Here is a 25,888-nt window from a genome sequence, read left to right as displayed (position 1 = left end):
TAAATATACCGTTTAGATTGACTGACATATGAAATAAATCCAATTAACTGTATTAATTTGATAATAGAAGTGAGATAATAGAGATAATAGAGTTTATATGATTCTTAACCGCGCAATAAGACAAGTAGTTATTTCGAGTGTTTCCGAAGCGTTTTGTTGAGATTTTATCAACGTTAATTACATATTTTATGTTTATGTCGGAGTTTTGTTTTCGGAAATTAGGAACACAACCGTATCGAATGCACACGTAGCATGTAATTATCGTTTGTATGTAGAATCATGACGATAAAAATACATTATTCGTATTTACGTAATGTTATTTCAATTCCCACGTCACCGCGGCGGAAATTAAAATTCTATCGCGCGGGATCGGTAAACATCACACCGGTTATCATTCGATACCGAGATACACCGCCGACAATAATAATTATCGAGATCACGGGAGATAGCGAGAAGGATAGCCGGAGTAATTATGAGATACGTCATCTCGACTATTGATTTAAGTCTTCCTAACGTTCGAGTCCTTTCCTTCTCTTTTCCTCGACACGCGGCAATTAGTTTGAGAGAATCCGTGTGAGAAAAAAATGGCGGAGTTGATTTTCGATTATACGGCGGAATTATCTCGCGTAACATCTGTACGCTTTAACGAAGGCGAATTCGCAACATGGCGAAGAGTGTACACCTTCGGGATAACGTTCGCCATTGCTCGCTGTTCGTCGTACGACAGGAAACGCGATAATTATTCGTTGCTTCTGTATTCGCTGACGTGCAATTACGTGCACACACACACACGTAAACGCGTAATGCATAAGCGTGTGAGATTGTATGACAGGTGATAAGCACTATCGCCGAGCGATCGCTCTTCTTCGAACACAGCGACAATGTCGAAGAGAAATTAATTTTTCATACTCGGCCCGTTAAGCGAACGCTATTCCGTGGCGCAAAGGCTATTAGATAATCCACCATTTTGAAATTGTGCGATAGGAAACCCGATAATCACCGACGGTGGGCACGCTCGATGGAGCACCGCATTCTCGTGTGCGAGAACCACCTACGTCGTCGGTGACGATGGCGTCTGCCACGCGCGTTATTTCAATATTACACACGACTGGCAACAAAATAAATCGCGAACGGCGAGGTAATTTTGTATAATTCTGCATAATAATCATCGATCGCGTCCGACGAATTTACTACGAATTAATTCCGCGCTTATTTGGTAGGTTGAAAAAAAAAAATTAATCAATCCGCTCGCACGTCGTTCGTTTCCCGGACGAAAAACCGTCGAGAAGCATCGGCGCGATGCGCGAAATTTTATCGATCGTCAAACGCGATAATATTATGCCGCATAATAAACGTAAACAACAATTAACCCGTCGTATCGAGCGCGGCCCAATTAATTAATCATCGTCGGCTGTCTAAATGCCGCGAATTCAAATCGCCACGTAATTGGTCGTAAATCCTTACGCTACTTCTTCGCTATTCGTTATTCAACGGGTCGCTTTAGTCGTCTCTCTATTTAGCACACACATTTTTAACGAATCGCATCTCATTACGTTATTTCATCTTTACAAATATGCGTCTATTATTACCTGCGACTTCAAATCGTATTTATCCAAGTTATATTTATCCAAGATTTAATTGAGCGAATGCTAATTGTGCGACTCATGGATTCTAGTGAGATGAAATAACGCGTGCCACAATTTGCAAAATTTCTCGCTAATTATTCGACAGCCTGGCCAATTATCATAAATCTTATTGACACCTGCTCGGACGCATTCACGGTAATGCAAACCGGAGCGAGTCGCAGGAAAGGGATTACTTTTGTCGGCGCAAAAACGACCGCATTGTATTCTAATGCGACTATCTGTATTTGGAAGGAGATACAGCTAATTGTTGTGTATACGAGATTTATCATATTATGAGAAATATTAATATTAAACAATTAATATTAAAAAATATACCTATTAATTAAAGGTTTGAAAATTGAGCGCATTTTATTATAATATCTACTATAAGACATGTACAAAACATAAAAGAAATTAAAATAGAGATTTTTATTAATATATGTATCTGCTTGTTTTTGCATATTTTTCGTACTAAAACAAGTGGCAATGTATCCTTACGATTTGATAGCGAATATATTTGAAGATGATGAATTTAATGACTTTTGTACGATGATAATGCGGCGATTCATCACTTTTTTTTTGCCGTCGGTAACAACACGTGAGGATTTTCGCATGGATGTAAAATTATTTATCGTCATATTTAGCATCGGCAGACAGCGTGTTGTTCCGTACGAACGGATGGTGGATTTATGGAGAGAAGGTGCTCATGGAGATCTCCATGAGTTCTCTGCTCATGGTATTCGACCCGACTTGTTTGTACACACGAGAACTCGTCTATATTCGTTCCGGCAAAACGCGCGATTCTCACTCTCAATATTTCAGCTAAATTAATATTTATATTTAATATTTATATTTATAATATTTGCATCTCTTGTATTTATAGGATTTCCGAAAAATACCGCGATATGAAATAATGAAGAAAAATTGAAGGGAAATTACGGTTAAAGAATTTGATGATACAATTCTTTTAAATTTATTGTCAGAGTTGAATTTGCTTTAAAGTTGATAAAATTTATGTTTTAGAGATAGACTCGGAATATATATTCATCTCTAAATGTACATGTATATATCGACATAATTTAATATTAATAATTTAATTGATTTTCTGATATTCATTAAGGTGTCTTTGCAACGATAGGATTACGAAGGAACTTTCGATATTTATATTAACAAGTGAAGCAGTGGTTAGAGTAAATAGCGATTTTAAATATTTTTAACGATGATTGGGGATTCAACAGTGATTGGGGATCCTGGCCTCCTCATTATTGTATCGCTTGCATTCTATTCGGCAATCATACATCGTGTCTATTATTGCACCATAAATTATAATTAGCGCAACGTCAACACAACGCATTTAACTAATAAATTCATTGCCTATTGTGTACGCAAATTAATGTATGATAATTTAGTAGATTTGGCTAGAATTAGATCAATCACGAAGGGGAGAGATGATATTTGACGGAACGATAGATTGAAAAAGCGAACGAGAGCTGTGCTCCTATCGGAATTGCTAAATCCCTTATGACTATTAACACGAATGCAGATATAAGAGTATCACATATTCTAATCTATTAATTATTCGTATTATGAACTTCATACCGCCTCATGATTAACGGATATTTCTATTTATACATAATTATTCGACGAATATCAGCATATTGTATTCAACTATTATATATAACATAGCAGCTCTTCCCCAAATATATAAGTCACATTTCAATTATTCCGCTAGATTTGGCTTCATTTGAATCACAAAAAATTTCGTTGTAGCTTTCATAACAATACAATATAAATTTTAATATACACTACTGTATAATAATTTTTTTCTCAAATATTTTTGCATCATCTTTTTACGTTGATTTTATGTAGCAATATTACAAATTTTTCTCGCGATATAATTTCTGTTTTATTTTCATTTCTTTCGTTGCAAAATCGTGCAATTTAGAGTTAAAAAGGAGTTATACAGCAGAAATGAAAGTTCACAAATTATCGAGTCGCGATAATTCGCCACGGTTTACCAGCAATTACAACCCGTTCGCCGGTTATCCGCCGAAATCTTGCGATAGGTCTTCGGAGTCTATTAATTACCTTTACTTACAAGGCAGTTGCAGTTACCGAATAAGAGGCAGAGTGGTGGGAGGTTATCGGCATGGGGGTAAAAGGCACTTAGAGTAAGAGTGTATAAAGCAGGCGCACCCTCTGCTGCAAGCGAGCGACAGACGGGTGGTCCCTCTCTCTGTCGGGTAGAATGGGGAATATTTAAAAAGTAATATCAATTACATTTGCATATTCACCACCCACCCATGACCCGCCACCGTTCGTCCACCCTCCACCGTCCCCCGCCAAATCCCCCAGCCTATCCCTTATAACATAGGGGCTGTGTATTTTGCCTTCATCATATATAGATCGATTGAGAACTGCATCAACTTGAGAAACATCCGATAAACAATTATATGTTAATATGAAAAATATAACGGAGAGCTAAAAGCATATTTTTATCTATTTGCTCTTCTTATTACCTACGAGAAATATGTGAAATATTACGATAAATACTGTGAGAAATAAAATTTGTAGACTAGATACGTATCACGATATTCTCGGCATTTAACTGTCACGTTCGCACCGATCAAATTTATCTCTTTTTATTTTATGAAAAGACATGAAAATACAAGAGTAGTTTCTCTATTCGACAAGAAGCGTCGACGTGTAATCTCATCGAACCTGTCGTTATCGAAGTCGATTCTCGTCGCGGCACAAACGGCTCGTGGCGAATCTTCGTCGCGGCCGTCATCTCGAGATTCTCGCAAGGAACGTCATATTTTTATGGAAACGAGGAATATTAAAGTGGGCGGACGCGTCTCCCGTTTATTCGACGGTGGTTTCGTAAACTCGCTGAGGAGAAGAACGGGAGGAAGGAGGGAGCATTAGAGGAGAGGAGGGACGGAGCATCGGGTACTCACGGTTGTATCGGTGTAAATCTTTGTTTGCAGGAATTTACGTAAGGGCAGAGCGAGTCCCGGCAACGAGGCGCCGCAATACGATAATGCGATAACGTTTCCCCGCCCGCGTCCCTTGCCAACCCTTGCTTTCGGCTTCTACAACCTCCCTGGCCCCCTTTTCAGCCGGGATTTCACCATTGTGCTTGGTGCCGATTGTTACTTCGCGCGCGGGCGTTAACATAACAATACGCAAATGCGCGGCCGCACTCCTCCGTTTTCTTATTCCTCCGCGCGTTCGCTCTTTTTTCTCCCTCTGTCTTTTTTGCTCCTTCTCTTCTTGCTCTTTTCTTACTTCTCTCGTGTTTTTTTTTCTCTTGCTTCTGGCCGCAGCGCTTTCGCATTGCGACGAAATTTCGCGTAGACGTGATTCATCGACTTTAAACGGATTTTCGTTGTCGAGAATAACGTGTAATCAAAAAGGGCTCTTAGTTTTTTCATTTTTATTCGCAAGATTAATATTGCACGTGCATAATAATTTATTTTGTATAAAGAAATGGCATTGATTTTTTTTTTGTAAAATCATAAACTAGAAAAAAGTCAATGCGTGATACATGGTAAAAAATAAAATGTTAATTATAACATTTTTTACATGTCCCAGAAAGTCCATTCTAAATTTTAAGTTAAAATAACTCATTCGTCGTATGTTACTTATTGACAAACTAAAAATGTTAAATAATTGTCACAATACTTTACATTTATTTTTGTATTGTAACTTTAAGTGTAATGTAAAAATAACATACAAATTAATTAAAAATTACACGAAAAAATAGTTGCAATAACTCGTAAGAATTGTTGTAGGACATTAACATAATAGTAATTATTTTAACTTAAATTATTTGTAATAGAAACATTTGATTTTAGTAAATCTGATTATTTTGTATGTCAAAGTTCAAGATTTACTTAAACTTTTCTTAGACTGTTAAACTGACTTTGACACATGTTGATTGTTTAAAATGATTATGTTAAAAATACTCAAAATAATATTTCATTTCTAAGAGACATATACAAAGTGTTAAGTTGACATAAATGTAATACATGAAAAAATTATAAAAATAATAAGATATAAGTTGTATGTTAATTTTACATTAAAGTGCTAATCAAAACGTGGTAACAAGAAAATTTTAACATATGGACGCAATTTTTTACTGTGTAACTGATTTACACTATATACTTGTTTCGTTTCAAAGGCGGAAAAAGATTAACGAGAGAGAAAAAAGAAATAGAATTTATACGTTACTTATATTATTGCGAATGTGTGAAATGAAAGCTCGAAGCGAAATGGAAATTTATAAAATAGATTTTCGCGGCTCTCGCGATCGAACTTTCCGACGCATCGGAAAACGTCTGATGCAAGGACAAACGAATGAGAGGATGCGACGAACCGCGAATAAATCTAGCTCGAAACGTAGTTATCGTTGCCGCCACTACCGTGATTATTTTCATTACGGTATACGCGCGGTCGATCGCTATCTACTACGCTTCCCACTGTACGGCGAGCCTTAGATTTCATGTTTTTTTCTTAATGATTTGAGCAATTAGCCACGCTGAGTGCCCTGACTTCTCGTTCCAGTTCGCTCTCTCGTCTCCTCCCTCTTCCTTTTGCCAGTCCGGAATTCGCCGTGAGTCCTCCGTCGAGGACGAGGGAAAAAAATAATGGCGTCGGCTGGCTTGTTATCGCGTCGAAGACGTGCGTGCGTTATTATTTGCCGTGCGAATAATTAGAGGCCAACTATTCGCGCGCGGGAAATGTAATGCGCGTCGTAGAGATCGATGACACTGCCGCTAATGTAAAATTACGCGAATAATTAGCGGAACTCCACGAGCAGCTGAATCGATAGATAACGACCCATAAGCGGGACTCGCGGGACGATCGTCGAATCGCATTTCTTCCCGAATCTCTTAGACAACGGTGTAATAATAATATATTCTCACGCGGCTGAATCGATACGAGAGAGAAAATAATTAGCTACAACGGCCGCATCGTCGATTGCAAACAGCCGGCCCGAATGGTGCTCGGACCTGCCTGCAGGCTCAGGTGGCTCCGCTCTCTCGGAGTTTCCATTGTACAGGGTACAAGGGTGCATACATTACTTTTGTCGGGCCTCCCTATATATATATATATACCGTCCTCGCGGCACCCACGAGTCGCGGCAGGTGTTGTTGTTTGCCGTATACCCCGCGGTACCGGCCGAGTTCTCGTCGCGCTCGCGCTATTCTTGAATTTATCGCCCGTGAAAACTCGTTTTCCGCGTGCAACGTGACGCCAATTACCGTCGGGGACGCAATCCTGGGCTTTGCGAAATGTGTCCCCTTCGCTAATAGTCGGTAGAGTTCAGTACGTTGATAGCAATGACATTTTTAAAGACGTCACTCGATAAATCGCGAAGAGTAAACTTAAAAATTGATCCCTTATAGCGGGCATTGTCTTACTTTCGGATTTAAATGAACTACTTTAAGAATTACACAAAATTTTAAGAATGATTTCAGCGCATTTAAATCTCAAATAATATTGATTTGTCTAGTTAAATCATTATACGAGTATATTGAAGAGACTTTTATAATTATTTATTTTTTCACAAAATGTCATGAGAGTTTAAAGTCTCTATCATTTTCCATTTTCTCCCTCTTCTCTCCATTATATTAATTATTGTTAAATCGAGCCAGATGGATTAAAAATGGACCGATTGATCACATGTGGATTCGAGCGCGACTAACGAATGTGCCGATGGCTCTGTCGTTGAAACTTTGAGATAGTGATAAAACGCAGTGGTATCTCACGGGTACCGCCATGGGAACAGTTTGCGGCATTCATGTATATCGCCGTGTTACGAACTCGCTTTATTTAGATTTGATTTCAGTAAAAACCCCGTCGCGTACGTGACGGCACGTACATATCGTGTCGCCGGTCCGCCTCCGACGTTCCTTCGTTTGCTTTCGCTTTACGATAGGGCGATTCCGCGGCTATCATTTTGCAACGAATGCCACCAAGTACAGAACTAAACTTGAAATATCGCACTACGATGTCACAAGGCGAGAAAACTAATATATATAGTCTTCGATTAAAGGCGCGACTGGAGGCGATACATCCGAAAATGGCAGAATAAGATTTCTAACTTTGAAATAAAATTGATGTTCTTACACAGTAAAAAATAAAATGTTAATTATAACATTTTTCACATGTCCCAGAATGTCCACTCTAAATGTTAAAATAACTCATTCGTATGTTATTGACAAACTAAAAATGTTAAATAATTGACACAATATTTTACATTTATTTTTGTTATTGTGACTTTAAGTGTAATGTAAAAATAACATACAAATTAATTAAAAATTACACGAAAAATAGTTGCAATAACTCGTAAGAATTGTTGTAGGACAATGTAGGATATTAACATAACATAGTAATTATTTTAACTTAAATTATTTGTAATAGAAACATTTGATTTTAACAAATTTGATTACTTTGTATGTCATGTCAAAATTGTTTGAAGATTTACTTAAACTTTTCTTAGAATATTAAACTAACTTTGACACATGTTGCCTGTTTAAAATAATTATGTCAAAAATACTCAAAATAATATTATATTCCTAAGAGATGACATGTACAAAGTGTTCCTAAGAGATGACATGTACAAAGTGTTAAGTTATAAAGTTGACATAAATGTAAAGTCACATGAAAACGTTATAAAAATAATAACATATAAGTCGAATGTTAATTTTACTTTAAAGTACTAATCAAAACGTGATGAACACAAGAAAATTTTAACATATGGACAATTTTTTACTGTGTAGCGGTACGATTCAGCAATCATAGGTCTCGTTTACTTGTCAAATATAATTCTAAAATATCGCATCACAATAATGCAAGATGGAAAATATAGGTAATTAGATGATTTTATAATTAAATCGATAGCTCTACCTAATATTGCATAAGGAGCATTAATATTTTCAAATTGTTATTTTTAGATTGATGATAATATAATGAAAATAATTTATCTACGCGCAACTCGGTTTTCTTCACACTTCTTTTATAATACGTCACAAAGTCTTGTATATTGATTAAGACGCGAGATGATTAAGAAGAAATCTTTCTATCTCAGGGAAATTTGCCAGCAACAGCATTCGCAATGAAGAAAGCATAAAGCAAACGCACGCGAAAGTCTTTAAAATCAAATTATTACGTGTGATTGTAAAGGCTGTTTATGTTCATGGAAAGTAATCGATGATGGAAAAGTGAGTGATATTCATCGCGAAAAATCCGCACGAGTTTTTAGGTAAACAAGTCGCGTTTCGTAGTCATTCAAAGGTCACGATAAGCGATTGCCACATTATTTATTATAGAGACACGTCGCTTAATGCAAAGATGAGGAACGGCGAAAACGAAGGGAGAAAGGGGAGGAAAAATACGAGAGAGGAGACGAACGGAAAGGCAGAAGTCAATCCTAATATGGCCGCCGTCATCTCTGTATTCCGGTCGTAGACGGAGAAGCGAATGAGACGAGCGAGCGAGCGGGAGCGGCTCCAAAGCCGAGCTTTCTCAATGCCAGTCATCTCCCGGAATGCGCTGGTACGCGTTATACCTCGGTAGTTTGTATTCCCGCATCGCGCGCGACGGATGGCAAGACCTTCGGCGAGCGCGAGTCCTCAAAGAGGAGGACATGGGGCCGGCGCGAAGCGAAGCGAAGCGACGCGACGCTCGGCTCGGCTCGACTCGGCTCGCCGTTCATCTTCGAAACGCGCGTGCGAGAGATGCTGTTTTCGTCTAGCCAGCCAGTGCGGCCATTTTGAGTTTCTCAAGGCGCCACCTAGCACATGGCACGGCTCGTTTCACCTGATCCGGGCAACGTCGAAGGAAGGTCGTCGTCACCTTGACGGTCGCGGTCGTGGATCGACAATCGAAGCGACGCGCGGCACTGCTCTCTTTCAGCGCAAATCTTTCTAGCTTAAGCTTCCCCTCGCCGAAACGTACCTCTTTATCGTTACCACGATATAAGCCCGATAAGAAGGTGCTGATAAGAAACGGCGAACGTCGATCTCGCCATTTGTTCAATCCTCATGGGTAACCTTGTGTAGCACGTGGTCGCGATCGCATGCTAGAGCACGTGATCACCTAGATTAACCCTGTCACTTGCGAGGTGAGGGTAGACACTTTGAAAATTCACTGAGAGACCGATACTCCGAAAAACGTGTCTCGCCGGAAGCACGAGCGCGAGAATGACAACGACGACGACGTCGTCGTCGCCGTCTTTGAATTTACCGGCTGCGAGACGAACCACGACGGGGTTCCTAGCAGACAGGGAGAGGAATACGAACTAAGGGTTCTATATCCATCCGACGAGCGACGAGGAGCCGGGCCGAGTCGAGCATAGCATAGGGAGCAGAGCAAGGAACACTGGCACCACTCCTGGTAGGGGTAGCCGACGTCCGTCCCGAGTCTTTCCTCATCTGCAAGTCGTATAACCGAGCTAATTATCAAGTTAATATGGCCATTCTGTATGGAACCCCGCGAGAGAGTGGGTGGAAGCGAGATGCTAGCAAGGGGTGGCGCACGGCGTGCGAGCGAGACGGTTGGAGGTACATTGATATTATAAGTTGCTTCAATCGCTGTATTCATTTGTAAACTAACCAGGCTAAATGTATTCACCACCGCGAGCCGGCGCGCCGATAGGCGGAGCCACGGGTACGACGGCGCCCTTCCTTCCTTCCTTCCTTCCTTCCTTCCTTTCATCCATCTACCTTCCTACCCTTACGCCATCGGCGTCCCCGACTGTTTTCTCTCGCCAACGTCCTTCTGGTCGTCCTCGATAACCTCGTTCTTCGATGGTCATCATCGTTACTGGCGGACCGAGCAAATTTACGTCATCATTGCATTCAAGATTTTGACATTCAACAACAATTTCAGCGATTCTTTCACCGAAGAACAATGGTATCATTTTTATATCTTTTTTATTAAAACTGTGATGAAAAAATTTATTTCTTTACTCATTGTTTCTGACTTTGACTCGAAACATTCTAGTTTTTACTCCTGTAAGCTGAAGATTTTTATTAAATAATTATTGTAATAAATATGACGTATAGGAGGGTGTAACATTCTTCTTCTCCTTGAGTTTTTTCGCGATTTGCGAGATAAGCCGATATCGTAACAAAGTCGAAGACTTGGTTCAGGCACTCCTACGACATCTGCTCCTCCTGACACGGCTATCCTGAATCTGGCGACCGCTCCGGCGAAAGCGGAGGCGTACACACTCTGTCATTACGTTTCATGTATTCAGATTTTTTCCTGCGAGAGCGGAGCTAGCGCGGGCGCCGGCGTGTATTATTATTCCGGAGCAACTTTCCGCCCACCTCTTTCGCTTCCCTACCTTTCCTCTTTCTCGACGGCGTGGAATATCGCTGTGGTTCGGGCGCTCCTATGACGACGACGACGACGACGACGACGTTGTCGTCGTCTTACGGTTCGTCTCGAGAACGGAGACCGCGGAAATATGAATGCATAAATGCATAAGTGCTCCCACTACTGTCTCCGCGGCCACCACCATCTGGTCCTCCCGCCTACTTCATTCACGTCGTGATTCCGAATTTCTTTCTTCGAAGACACTTTTTGCCCTTTGACCCGCGCTCGTCGGAATTTCTCTCCCGGAGTTTCGAGCTCCTGCGATGGATTCGCCGACGTAGAAAAATACTGGATGTTTCATCTCGCGATGGAACATAGAACACGCTAGAAAAATAGAAAATAGACATTATTAACGTTTTTATATATCAGAGAGAATTTATCGCTTTTTTATTTTCATACTCTAAGCCAATCCATCTTTGTAATCGCATGCAAGTCCAAACAAATTGCTTGAAGATTCTCAATAGAAATGATAAGTACCAATCATGTTCTTCAAAGTATATAGTGCGCTTGCACGCTCTCAGATTGTATTTCGGTTGGAGGATACGAGCCTCCCTCTCCGAACGAAAAGAGAAGACGCACCGGTGGTGCCACGAGATTAAAAGACAAATTAGCATAATGTGTGCCTGCGCTCCCCAAGCCGTCCTGCGAAGAATTACGGGGATAGTATGCTCGAGTACTCTTCTAGTATCTCTGCGTGCACCGCGACTCTCATAATAATGAATCAAAATCTTTTTTTATAAACTGTACATACTTTCTTTATTCATCTGAAATTATCGAGCCGACATTTACAGATATATCTCCATCGTACTTGAGGTTTGAATAAGAAACATATATACTAAAATCCTTGCTCCTTTATATTGAATTAAACTTATTTAATCGTTAAACATTCTTTATAAGAAAATTGTTTACCTTTTTTTATTTGAAATTCATTAATCTTTTTTTTTTTTATTAATTCAAGACTTTAGTGATTTTGATTACGCGGCGATAGAAAACGATCCCCGATCCGAATACTTTCAGCGTGCGAAGCGTAACGCGTCGCTATCACAGCTACCACGCTGGCGAGTTTTTAATCAGGCGTCGTGCTCGTCTCTGTCTGGTCGGCAACCAAAAAGGACCGTCGACCGTCGGTCGACGTAGCGAGGGAGCGGGCAATAGAAAGGGGAGGGGGCGAGCGGGGGACGTTGGCGGCGATGCAAATAGCGCGTTTAATAAAGTGTCGCGCAGCTGCCATTTGAATATTGTAGCATATTCACTTTTCTCATCGAGTCTGCGCGAGGAGGAGACGGAAAGTTGACATAGAGATGACGAAGAGAGCGAGAGAAAGAGACAGACAGACAGACAGACAGAGAGAGAGAGAGAGAGAGAGAGGAAGGCGGGAAGTTGAGCAAGGTGGCAAAGAGAAAAGTGTAAGAAAAGGCGGGGAAAGTTGACGGAGAAGATCCGCGACTAGGAGGGCAAAGAGGAGATCACCCTGATATCTCTCGGTTTATATACACGAATATACACACACGTATGAACGCATATACATACTTACAGATAAACGTGTACAGCGACGGTCGAGAGCGAGGAGAACGGCGAATCGCACCTTCTTCGCTTCATGCATGATTCAGCCGCAGTATCTCATTTCATCTGTGCCGCCTCCTCCGCTAAACTATATCTCCTAATGGTAATGCTATTCCGCGGCACATATCTCTTTATATTACGTGGGCTGCTTGGCTGACTGGCTGGTTCACGGTTTCTTGGCTCGAGTATATCCCGACAAAAGTGCTTCCACCATAGCCGCCCCCTCTCCTACTATCCCACAGCGCGATGTTAGCACCCTATTCTCTCAGATCTCGCAGAACGCTTTTCTCCCGCGTTTACCACCTTCGGGAAGATCTACCCTTCTAGGTGCGAACAGTACCCCCGTGGTGTGCACGCGCGTGTATTCGTGTGTTTGCCCAACGCGTTAGTGTGCGCTCGGCCAGGCGTTCGTCGTGGGCGCTCTTGAGCGCGGGGCACTGGAGAAGAAATAAAGAAAGAAATTGTTAGTTCTCGCTGTTTTAAATTACCATTTATTACTACACATAAACCCGACCTGGGCCGGGAAGTCCTACCAGCGGCCATCTTGTCCCACCCTCGTGAGGGGTTGGGGTAGCCGGGGGATCGCGGAGTAGGCGAAGGCAGGGTCGAGAACACAGTCTATATCATCGTCTTTTGCTCTCCACCCCCGCAGCCCGTTTTCTCCACCCCAGCGTCTTCTCTTTTTCATAGAGACGGTCCTCTCTCCTTCCTCGTCTGTCTACGCGAGTCTCGCTCTCTTCTCTTACGAGGTTCGTATATCTCTGTACCGCGCGTAGGGTTGAAACCCTCAGTAATGATCATTACCTCCGGCATAGTGACAAGTGAGCCCGGGGAACCGGCGCTACGACTGCAGGAAATGGCCACAGATAACGCTGTCATGGCCATTTTTATATTATGACGAATGGATCATCTTTCTTCCGTTAACTTGGCCGCGCTAGGGCGCCGAGACTGTGAAGGGGAACGCGGTTGATAGATTTCGCGCAACTGTTTCACGCTCTTCCAGCAAACACTTTTTCTTTCTCGGTGTACGCTCGTTAGTTATCGTGAAGTCGAACTCGATGCTTTCTCGATATTTCTTAAAATATCCAAACAAAATTTCCATTTTAGAAAAATCAAAATTAATTCCTGAAATTAATGGCTGAAAAAGGCAGTTATACACCGTCAGAAATTGTGCTTGATAAAGCGTAACAAGCAAACTAGAAATAAAAGTGAAAATCTAAGAAATAATCTATGGAATTATGTATCGGTAAAGACTTCAGCACAATTTTGTAGGACTGTTACGCATTTAATATCCGTTTTTTCTGCTATAAACCGTACAATTTTCCCCTCTCGTAGCCTTTTCTCCATTTTTTTCTTAAGCGGTGATCATAAAGATCTCGGCGAAAAAAAAAAAAGAAAATACCCGACTCGATAATGTTTCGTTTCGGATCTCATGGCGCCCCCCCTAGCGCGATGGCCTTTTTCAGCCCCCTCGTCACGCGGCAATAACGGCACCGGGCAGTCTTTCATATCGTATCGGGCCAGCTCGTCTATGTGGAAATGCGATCACTTAGAACCGGCCTCGAAGTATAATTCGCCTACGTCTACGTAGATCGGCGTGCCGGTCGGTTGCGTCCGTGTGCGAAAGCCCGAAGAGATCGTATATTTTTTATTATTGGTCGATGGAGCCGGTCTCTCGGGGGGGTGGGACAGAATGGCGGCGGGTAGGAGGTTTTCGATAGCTGACCACTCGACTGGATGTGGACGCTTCCTTCCCTTCTCCCGTTCAAGCTTCTCGTGTCCTTTTCTCGTGCTCCCGTTTCCTTCACCATGTTGCGAAAGGAAACCGCTCGAGTTGACATGAACGTGTGTGTGTGTGTGTGTGTGTGTGTGTGTGTGTGTGTGTGTGTGTGTGTGTGTGTGTGTGTGTGTGTGTGTGTGTGTATGTGTGTGTGCAGTGATCGTGTATATTTTTCGCGCGTGTGTGTTTGTACTCCATTCCATATATATGCGGCACGATGGACCGCGTATCTCTTAGGTCGAGGTCGTTTTATTGAGTGTGGACGGCGGAGAAGCGATTCTCATGTTTTTACATCGAGGCAATTTTTCCATCTCGCCCCGTTGCCTTCAAGAACACGGACTTTCGACGTTTCGGGACCGCCGGCCGTCTGGTTATTTCTGCCCGTCTCCTCTCTCGCGATTCTCTCGTCTCTCTTTATACCCTCTCCATCTCTTTCCGATCGTCTCATCAGTCGATATCATTTCGTCCCGTACGCGACACGAAATTCGAAGGGACATCTTAAGCCGATGTTTACGTTTAGATGGCCATTACAAGTTTGTGAGTGGTCGATGGACGCGAATAGAGAATTGATGTTATGAAATATTTAATTTGTGCAGAGGTGGGAGACTGTTCGGGTAAATTAAAAATGATTTTAATATTGCACAAACTACTTAAGAAAATAAATTCGAAACTCTGGATCTCGTATTTTTCATCCCTCTAAAAAGACAAAAGAATTCTTAAGTATAATATTATCACGATTATATATTAAGTTTAATAATTGAGCGTGGTAATAAAAAATATAATTTGGAATAAAAAGAATTATAGAATGGAATTGGAGTAATTGTGGTAAAAATATAATCAGATACGTCAAACAAAATTACGACAAAAATACGAATAATTTCGCGCCAGTGATAAGTATCGCGCCTATTCCTCAGCATAAAATCAACCATCCGCTTTCCGAAATCTAATCATTCCGAAAGAGAGTAATCCCGTGAACTTTCGAGGATGAGGCGGGTTGCTCATTTAATTCAATCGTCGAAGCGTGCACCGGCAGACTATCCGTTATTAACTTTAGCCGCGTAACCACGTAGTATGTAAGAGCCATCGTGGACGTGGTTATTCCAGGGTAGCGTTTCTGCAAGAGGGTTGGTGGTTCACGAACGCGACTCTCTCTATCGAGAGAGAATATCCTTCTCGAAGAGGATCGGAGTATCGAAGGTAGTCCGGAGGATTCCTTCGAGAAGGCTCCTTCTCCTCGAGGTGAAGCCGCCGGTTGGCTCGCCTTCGCTTTCGGGGGACTGTTCGCCGACGAAGCCCGGGGATTGGTCTAGGACGATGGCTGTCCGTGCTCTGCTCTCTCTCTATCTCTCTGTCTCTGTCTCTTTCTCTCTCTCTTTCTATCCCTCTTCTCTATCGTACCTCTCCTCGGTGGCTTGATTATACGTTGACCTAAGAAAATCAACCACCCACTACTACCGGCACAGTAGCGCCAGCCGCATGTCCTCGGCCTTCGTCCTTCCCCGATGGTGGCCGGGGGTCCCGCCATCCTTTCGACCATCCAGCCGGAGGAGAGAAGCTCCGAGCGCCGAACAAGCGAACCAGGTGCCCCGATTCTAACCTTCCTCTTCCATCGACGGGGTTGCACCGCCAAGACTAGGAAGAGGGAGAGGAAGCGAGCGAGGGGTAACTCATCGCTTATGGATACTGATGACTCGCGCAATGAACTCAGACCGCGCTAAGGGTGGTACCGCTCTGCGGTAAACCCGATGTTCTTCCCTTCTCTTGTCTTCGGCATCCACATCCCTCTCTCATCTCTTCTTCGCCGTCGTTGTTCGCTCTCTTCTTTCTTTCCTCGTGGTTATTTCTCTTCGTATCCTTCTCTTCCCTACACTCGCCTTTCTACTCTCCAACCTGCGATCTTTCAATAACATTTTCCCTTTTTCTCGGCCCAGTTGGGGGAAGATAGAGGAAATTGTGTACCCGTCTTATGTATAGAACATGCGGGAGCTTCATTGCAGCTCGGTGGTCTTGTATGTATTCTGCGGTTCCACAGTAAAAGCGATTGAGTTAATGCGTTTCAAGTGACAAATGGATTCGCTTGTATTCTCCGAAATAACACATTTAAATGTACATCATTAATATCGCTAACGGTTTAACGATAAATTTAGAAAGTATTTTGCATACAATATAAGATTATAAATTACTTTATAGAAAACTGTATCTCTTTTCTTCCTTTTCTTTTATAAATATCTTGGTCTTTAAGTCTTGCTTAAGGAACAAAATGAAAAATGTAGTTCACATGTACATTCATATACACTCATACGCTTGACATAACCAACATACTTTTACCTTGAAGATACGTTTGGTTAAACGCCTTGACGCGGCCTCACGTGCGCATTAAACGAGCGCGATATGCGCGGAATATCGCCGGACTAACGAGGCGTTACAAAGTGAATAGAGTGGAATTCCGTCGCGACGTCGTCGGGGAGGTCGCTTTTTTCACATACGGCTTTCGTACTTTTCTCTGCCTCTCGCACACGCGACCATTCGTTTCTATTACCTCACGTTAAGGGAGCCCGACCGCTCGGTCGGTTGGTCTCGGCGCGCCCCAAGGTTAGATTTATTTTCACTCCACTCGGATATTTTTTTATGGTCCCGCACGCGCGGGAGATAGACGCTGGTAGTCCTAAAGGGAAGGATCTCGCACGCGTCCGATTCGCAGCGGACGGACGTGCACCTATTCCTCGCGTGCGCGTGTATGCGCGGCCGAGCGGACGAGATCGGTCGTATAATAAACCCATAAACACCCCCGTTGTGCGTTGAGAAAAAGAACGCGGGGCGAAAGACACAGGCGAGACCACCCCTCCCCGAGTAATACATAAAATGCCGTGCACACGCTCCGAACGTTAGCGTACGGATACACGCGGCGATACACATCGATCGTCTCCGGAATAATTTTCAGGAGAGTCAAGTTCATTATTTCGACAGTTCCTTTCGCCTCAAGTGCGCATCGTATCTCTTTTTGCGAGAAAAATTTCTAGCAATTCCCCCTTATTTTTCTTATTATTTATTTATATATTTACTTTATCCTGATCTTTAAAAGATATAAAGGAAAATGGAAAAAAAATGTAAATTCATTATTGATTCATACAAATCACTGATCAATATAAAAAATTTAATCACCTGTCAAATCATCTGTCATTATCTTTGATAGTCAATTTTTCTCAAATAAAAAACATACAAATTTCAAAGTTATAGTATGAGTTTAGACGATAAAACATCCCCTGATGAGGGGGATGCGAATCCGATGAGGCGTGTCGTACATCGACAAAGACGACCTTGCGAGCACGCGATACGTGCACGTTGCAGCTTGCATGCGTGGTATGCAACACCGTGAGACTTCCTTCGGTGAAAGAGAGACGCGGGAAGGTGAGAAAAAGACAAAAGAAAAAGTCGCAGGTGCGGGAGCGTAAAGAGGGGAGCGGGGGCGAGGCGGGGGAGAGGAGAGAATTCCTAAGTACCCGGAGCACAATGTTTACTCGCGGTAACGTTTAAGCGTTGCCATAAGTAAGTAGCGAGACCTTACCGCGTATCAAGGAAACAAACAGCTGGCGCGCGCAATATGAATTAAACATGCTGATTAATAATTAACAAGTTACCGGCTCTCTGCTAACGTATACCGGTATAGACGATGGGTGTTCTCCCTCTATCCTTCTCGCGATTTTGCTCGCATGTGAGCGTCGCGCTCGATTAAGTTTACGTTCGACATTCCAGAGATGAGATAATTACTTTGTCTAGGATCAAACTCTGGAAACTATAAGAGCTTATCACGGTGCTTGACAATAATTACCCATCTCGCTTTTATAGTATTCCGTTTTTTCGTGACATTTTTTATATTAGTACGTTATCATTCAATAAGTGAATAACTTTGGATCTTGAAATTTTATCGCGACTTATTGGCAACGCGAACATGGTTCAATTTAAAGTCGCTGATCAGATTTGCCGAATGAAAGCGCTCGCTTTCGCCTTTAAAGTCGGGTGGTAGTTTCTCGCTTTCTTCACACTTTGCGTGTACATAAAGATAACGTTGTGCCAAGAAACGAAGAAGTCGCAATTGAAGTGGAGGAAACTGAATTTAAAGTTTCGTTCGCACGAATTAACGAAAGAGAGATGCGTTCGGTCGTATTTATATCTCGGCGGAGGGATTCTGCGGTAATGGTACCGCTTTGTAGAAATCCGATCAATTCTGCCTGTAAAACGAGGGAAGAAGAGTCAAAGAAGAAGAAGAAGAAGCCGACGAGACGACGGAGGATCCGTCGACTCGCTCGCTCGCGCGTTTGCCTCTTCATGTTTATTAATGTCCCGTACGTCCGTCTATCGATTCGCCGTTTCACTCTCGTTCCTCTCGCGATAATGATACTGACCTACGCCAGCTGTCGCGTAACCGTGGATTTAAATGACTTAACAACGCGGAGAAACGCGCCGGCAACCATCCGGGCAGCGCGCTCTTGACACATTGACTGCATACATTACTGTAAACGTCGCCATCGACGCGATCGACGCAGGGAAGAGATTGAAAGGCGGCGAACTGACTGGGTTCGAGCAGAAACACGTGATGCTGTCGAAATATCGTCGAGTTGAGCACAAATCAGATGAAAAGAAGTTTATATGAAAAATTATCTATATGTGAATAAAGCAATTTACTTACTACTTCAAGACATTTTATTTTGTGTATAATTAAAATTAAAGAAGAATTTATTTTTCAAATTAAACGAATTTCTTTATCTCATTCGGGCTCAATCGCTTAAATCTGAAAAATCCTTGGTATCTTTAAATTTTCGTTGGGATATTGTATGTCAAATTAGTCACAGAATCTGTCCCAGAAATATCGTCCAGAAAGATCTTTATACTCTTTGTTGGCGACGGTTCTGACCTGAACCGGAAAGATTCGCGATAAAACTTCCGGCAACCCTCTCGCAGACTCATTAATATCTTGTATTGAGAAACCGCATAATTGTCGCTCACACCCTGAACAGTTTCAACGACGAGTAGAGTGACGAGTTCAGGAAGTATGCTCATAATTGCTTGAGAGAGAGAGAGGGGAGGGAGAGGGACAGGAGGCGGATGGAGAAGCGAGGCAACGAACGACACGAGAGCCGTAACGCCGTTGTTGTATGGATTAATTAGCGATAAGGCTTCTAATGAGCAGCAGGTGAACGAATCAGCGGGCGAACGATTAAGTAAGCCGCGTTTCGTATCACGGTAGTTCAGTCTGTTTGCTGCGTGAATTACGATGGTGTGCATAGTACAACGAGGAATAAGGATCTAATCTTCAAGCTTCGACACCATCTCTTGCTTTTAACACGATAATAAGTATATTTTTATTTATTTCTATAACATTGAAATCTTTCTCGATCATCTTGATAGACGATATTTTCTGCTAATTATAGGATTGGCCACTATAACGGAAACCATTGATAATAAATAATCGTGAGCATTTAAAGAAATATCGAAATATTGATAAAAACATATTATGATAGGTATTCTCAGTCCAGTTCAGATACGTACTTAAACATGATGTGTAAAAACATCACGACTCCCATTGAGTTAAGTTTCACTCGCTCATAATTATATTCACGTGCTGATGCTCTCTTCTCGTTTACATCAAATTACGCCGGTGCTAACAGTCAGGCAAGACGCTCTCTCGATTGTCGCGATCGCGCCGTCTCTTGCGATTGTCGCGACGGGTTCGTTGCCATATATCCTAACGAAATTATGCAGTTACTTTGGCGCAACGTGACATTACGGGAGACGACAGACAAAAAAAATAATGGTCGGCGGTGCCAGAGCGGATGACGGCGTACGCGCTTATGGCGAACGGCGGCCGTTGTTGGGGAGAGAGACACCTTAAGAGGGCCGGAGAGTCACGTCCTGTGAATTGTGCGCCACGTGACAGAGGCGTGATCGAGGTGCGACGCGATGGAACAATGCCATCGGAGCTCTTCGAGGAGGAATGCCGGCTCGCCGCGCCCATCTTTTCACGAGCTGCCTCGCGCGACGCGACGACAAACGTCGTTTGACAATCCGGCCGATCGCGACTCCGGACCCGGTGTCTTGAATCGATAGACCGACTTTGAGTCATTCGCAAAGTTTTACCGTTTCGCGTCTTGACGAAGTCGGCGCTTAACGGGATCAAAAACTTCCACGCGTTGAACTTCCAGCGTTCGCGGCAGACTCGAGACTTGTCGTCGATATTATCGTCGTTATTTGCGTTTCGCACAGGCATACAATGCTGACAAGAATCGCGCTTTACGCTGGGCGGAAAAGTAGATGTATACAGTAAACGATAAAATCTCTGCATTGGGGAGATATAATAATAAAACAAGAGACAAAAATTAATTTTTCTTAATATAATCAAATATACAGGGTGTTTCTAAATTCGCGATAAATATTTTAATGACAAATTCTTTGTAACATTTTAAGACGAAAATTCTAATACGAAAATGTCGAGGCTTTTAATAGCTTTCAAAGTTTAAAGATCATAGTTTTTAATGAAATTCTTAAATATTTTCACAATAATTTCATTAATATCAAAAGCATTCGATTCATGGAAGCATCTTTACTATTAACCATTTTGCCACCCCTGAGCGCGCTAATAAATTCTAGCCCTATCATTCGTGATCTTTAAATTTTTTCCATTTGAAAACTATTATAGCCTCGACATTTTCGTATTAAAATTTCCATCTTGAAATGTTACAAAGAATTTGTCGTTAAAATATTTCGCGAATTTAGGAACACCCTGTATATATGAATTTCAAGAACACAAAGTATTGATTTTTCAGTTTTATCTAATAAAAATAATTTTCAGGATTTTTTTAGAAATATAGTAATGTGAGGTTACTCGCGTCAACCGGATATTAATACAATGAAATCAGCCTATGGCATAAACCACGCACCTTGCGATACGACGTCATTGGCCTCTAACGGGATCGACAATTTCCACGGGAAGCCTGATAGTCGGTCGTACTCAAAATGCTCGATTTACACCGTGGAGGCGGTAAAATAGACTTTATAACTGGTACGCATTTGCTCATTCTCGTAGTCTTTTCTTAATGAAGCTGTTAATCGTCGGCGCTCGATTCCCACGAAACGAGTTCTGTCTTCCCACATAAAGTCTGCGTTCGCCCTTGCACGATTTCATTTCCGAATCATCTTACTTAATTAAACACAAAGTAATAACTGTATGTGTACTCGACTGATTATCTCTTCGCGCATAAATATTATCGTGTTAAAAATTAAAACAAATCATTAATTCTATATTTATTATCTGCATTTTTCTATCTTCCATAAAATTAGCTTCTCACTTAATGGCACAGAACGTGCGCTAGTTTATTTTCAATGTAAGAGACGTGTGAAGATGTGATTGAAGGGAACAGTGTTATTTTCTTCACTCCTTTTTCGCGCGTCGTAATCGAAAATTACTGCGGCGCGCCAAATTTACCGTGTGCCAAAGCGATCCGCTAATGCCTCTCTCTTAATGAAGCCATCCATCCTCGACGTGCAGGTAGCCCGGCGTACAGCTGTCGATCGATGGTCCGTTTTCCACGGCCATAATGGACCGTGGCCGACCACCGCGGGTCGTAAAGCGAGCGTAAGGCCGTCAGTAAAGTAAGTAGGTACCGCCGTGCGTGTCACGCGCGTTATAAGAATGCGATAAGACGCGTGACACGCCATCGCGTCCCGCTTGCAGACAATACGAAATCCGTCGTCGGCGTTCCGTTCCATTCTGAGAGACATCGCCGCGCCATTGTGTCGGCCTGATGTTCGATGATACCATACTTGAAGAAGAGCCTCGGGCCGGCCTGTCTTGTGACCTTATTCCACTAAAATATACGCGACATGCATGTCAAATGCATCGTTCTTCGTCCAAGTTATTTGACGTTCCAATTTTTAGCGGATCGAAAATATCACCAATTCCAATTAAAAACAATTATAAATTTTAATTGGAGTCTTTATGCGGAAAAATACGCTGGCTCATTTTTAATCATAAGCACAAGCTCGTGTATCTGTCATCCGCTAATTATTCTCCACGATTAAAATGACCATTATGTAGTAACCAGTTTATGATATTGTTATAACAGGTAAAGTACGAGTTTATAAGCGAGATTAAACCGAATAAGGCTCGGTTGCATCAACGTTATTTTAGCTTTAAGCGAAACTTAAATATATGTCTGTCTTTATTTATTTAGAAAGAAAGATAAAGACATATATTTAAGTCTCGCTTAAAGCTAAAATAACGTTGGTGCAACCGGGCCTAATATTCCCAAGGGAACTACTAGACGTGTTAATAATTTTTTTTTCAAAAATGACTAACTATCGCAGATGTTGTAGAGGATGACTTTTTAAGCCGGAAGCGAATTTATAAAACTGGTTTCGTCACAGTTTCTTTTATTCAGCCCGTATCAAAGATATAAGGCTTCTTCTCAGTCTCTAGCGCAGTTACTGATGACGTCTCGTCAGGCATCGGGACAATAAAGATTATCTCGATGGTCGAGGGTGTAAGAATGGGTGTTACCTCGTTACCCCGTTGTACCTACTTTACACAGTCGCGCTCGCACGTTCCCTCGTACAAACTCATACAAACACACAAGCATACGAGTATATATACGGTCTTATTATCGCACCGGTGCAATTAAAGAAGGAAGCCTAGAAATTAGCGGGTGGCGGACGTAGGTAAGTATAGAGTCCGTTGCGGTACGAGCCAGTGGCACCAACCACGAGAACCAAGGGGGATGGCTGGTTGAATCTACGAGGAAGGAGAGAGAAAGAAGCGAGATTGCGAGCGAGAGAAAGAGAAGGGGAGAGAGACAAGGAGAAGGAGAGGGAGAGCGAAACTCTTGAATATGCATGGGCCAAACGGAACGGGACGAGGACGAGATAAGGGCCGACTTATTTTTCCTGCCTTTCATTTTGTACCATCCTTATTTTATTTTGGCGCTAACTGCTACCGCTACCCGCTACTCCACCGGAGATGGCCCCCGTTTCTTCCTCTCCTCTTCCTCTGTCCCTCCCCTTTCTCCTCTGTTTCCTGGTCCCGTACGCAAAGCCGTCTTACAACTTGAAATTCTCTCATCATTACTCGATATCGCGTACTATTTTATCTAAAGAGTCGAAAGCGGTGACCGCGCAATGCCGCGTTGAATTTTTTGACATTTAATTGTTCGTCGTTACGCACCGAGAGGGAAATCTGCGCAGGCAAAAGAAGTTTAATTGTTGCGATTAATCTATATTAATCACGATATAGTGGTACAAGTGATACAGATCCAATAACTTGAATGTTTAAGTCATCTTTTTGAAGCATTCGTTTATCTTAAACGTTGTGATATCGATTACTCGAATCATTTTTTTTTAAATACTATATAATATTCTTGAAGTATGAATAATGAATTATCTCAAACAAATTGAAACAAATAACGAAAGACATATGAAATATCGAGACGAACATTTATGAATGATACACAGTAAAAAGTTGTGCGTCCATATGTTAAAATTTTCTCGTGTTATCATATTTGATTAGTACTTTAATGTAAAATTAACATACAACTTATATGTTATTATTTTTATAACGTTTTCATGTGTTACATTTATGTCAACTTTATAATTTAACATTTTGTATATGTCTTTTAGAAATGAAATATTATTTTGAGTATTTTTAACATAATCATTTTAAACAATCAACATGTTTCTAAGAAAAGTTAAAGTAAATCTTGAAATAATCTTGAACTTTGACATACAAAATAATCAAATTTACTAAAATCAAATATTTCTATTACAATAATTTATGTTAAAATAATTACTATTATATGTTAATGTCGTACAACAATTTTTACGAATCATTGTAACTATTTTTTTCATGTAATTTTTAATTAATTTGTATATTATTTTTACATTACACTTAAAGTCACAATAACAAAAATAAATGTAAAGTATTGTGTCAATTATTTAACATTTTTAGTTTGTCAATAACATACGAATGAGTTATCTTAACTTCAAATTTAGAGTAGACATTCTGGGACATGTGAAAAATGTTATAATTAACTTTTTTTTACTGTGTAGACATTTTCCAATTACAGAAATCGGCGATAAAAATTTATAAAAATTTATGGGAATGTGAAATTATTTCTCGGTAAGATGATTAAATCCGCGGAATTCCAGCTCGTTAAAAGAGATTACTTTCTCGTGACTTTATGGGTGTTTCCCTGAAACACCAGCAGCATTCTGAACAATTATTCCCAGTGAATTTCAGGGGCGGGCTAGAACACTAATGGGACATTAAATAAAAATATTCATTGGTGCCCGAAATGCTCGGGTATCGCACGGTTTACTGTTTTATGGAGCTTAATTGTCGGAGAAACAGGGCGTTACGTCGAGATATTTATTTTATAACTCATTTATTAAGAGACGATGGGATCCTTTGCTTCTCGTCTCGAACATTTAACCATTCTGATAATATAGGCTTTAACTCGTTAAATATTATGTTAAGCGATTGAGTAGAAAAAAATTCACATGTATAATTAAAAATAATGAAAAAAAGATCGGATCGCGGATATTAAAATAAAAATGCTATAAATTCTTTAGATAATTACTGGTTCATATGAAAAGTACCATCACGCATTTAAGTTTAATTATATCATAATTGACGTATGATAAGAATCGAATAATCGATTAGACGTATGTGGAGTAATCGATATGAAATTATTTTCGCATCGGGAATAACCTCGGACAGTTTGTAGCATAATTTTACATAGAGGTTTTTGCATAATGCATTCGAAGGAAGGAAGTCACATGCAGTTGCAAGATGCAAAATAATAAATTTTCGAATTTTCGAATACTTATGCTAGTTTGCAACGATAAATTTGATTGCTTTATACCCTCATCATACCGGTCCACCTGCTCCTTGACTTATGACATTCGATAATCCCCCGAAAGGATGGCCAGCATAAAAGTACGCTGGTCAGATAATGTTGGATTATTGTTGAAGTTCTCAATTTGTATTCGCAACTAGCGAATGCAGTAGTCACAATTGCACATGCTCTTTTCGACCGCCCTCACCTGCTTCGATGATTTAATGCGTACAATATAGTACCAAATAGATCGTTTAGCGATGGAAGATCGTCTTCCAATCGTCTTAAAGCTAAATAAAATTTATAACGCACGATTTATCTATTTTTTCACAGAAAAAAACAAGTATGTAATAATAATTCGTTTTGTATGATATATTCTTTTCAATATTGATGGAAAAGATTGTTAAGAAAAAAAGAAAGAATTTGCATATTATATAAAGTTTTATCGTAATAATATACTTATATATAATGTCATAAATGATCATTATGTAAATGAAAATAATTAGATATAAACACAATCGAATGATAGTAACAAGTCTACTAATCTATTAATTATTATTAACGTAAAGTTACTCTAGTAAGAAAATCCACGTTTCATTAATGTCATTTATGATTATTTGATGACAGCTGTTATGCCATCAAAG

The 25,888-nt window shown here is 41.1% G+C and overlaps 1 long non-coding RNA gene across 3 annotated transcripts in view; it reads right to left on the bottom strand.

Annotated features, from left to right (window-relative positions):
* The window catches only part of LOC105249897, a 142,913-nt gene that overhangs the window by 61,585 nt on the left and 55,440 nt on the right, over window positions 1-25,888 (bottom strand). For all 3 annotated transcript variants that reach the window (XR_003123327.1, XR_003123328.1, XR_003123329.1), the window contains exons 3-5: window positions 12,553-13,018; window positions 10,251-11,342; window positions 9,594-10,069 (exon numbers count right to left, since the gene is read on the bottom strand). This is a non-coding gene — a long non-coding RNA (uncharacterized LOC105249897). The remainder of the gene's footprint in view (window positions 1-9,593; window positions 10,070-10,250; window positions 11,343-12,552; window positions 13,019-25,888) is intronic.

The sequence above is a fragment of the Camponotus floridanus genome, unplaced genomic scaffold (genome assembly GCF_003227725.1).
Source record: "Camponotus floridanus strain SB8 unplaced genomic scaffold, Cflo_v7.5 scaffold5, whole genome shotgun sequence".
NCBI lineage: Eukaryota > Metazoa > Arthropoda > Insecta > Hymenoptera > Formicidae > Camponotus > Camponotus floridanus.
Note: the sequence above shows the minus strand (reverse complement) of the source record. Positions and strands in the feature narration are given on the sequence as shown.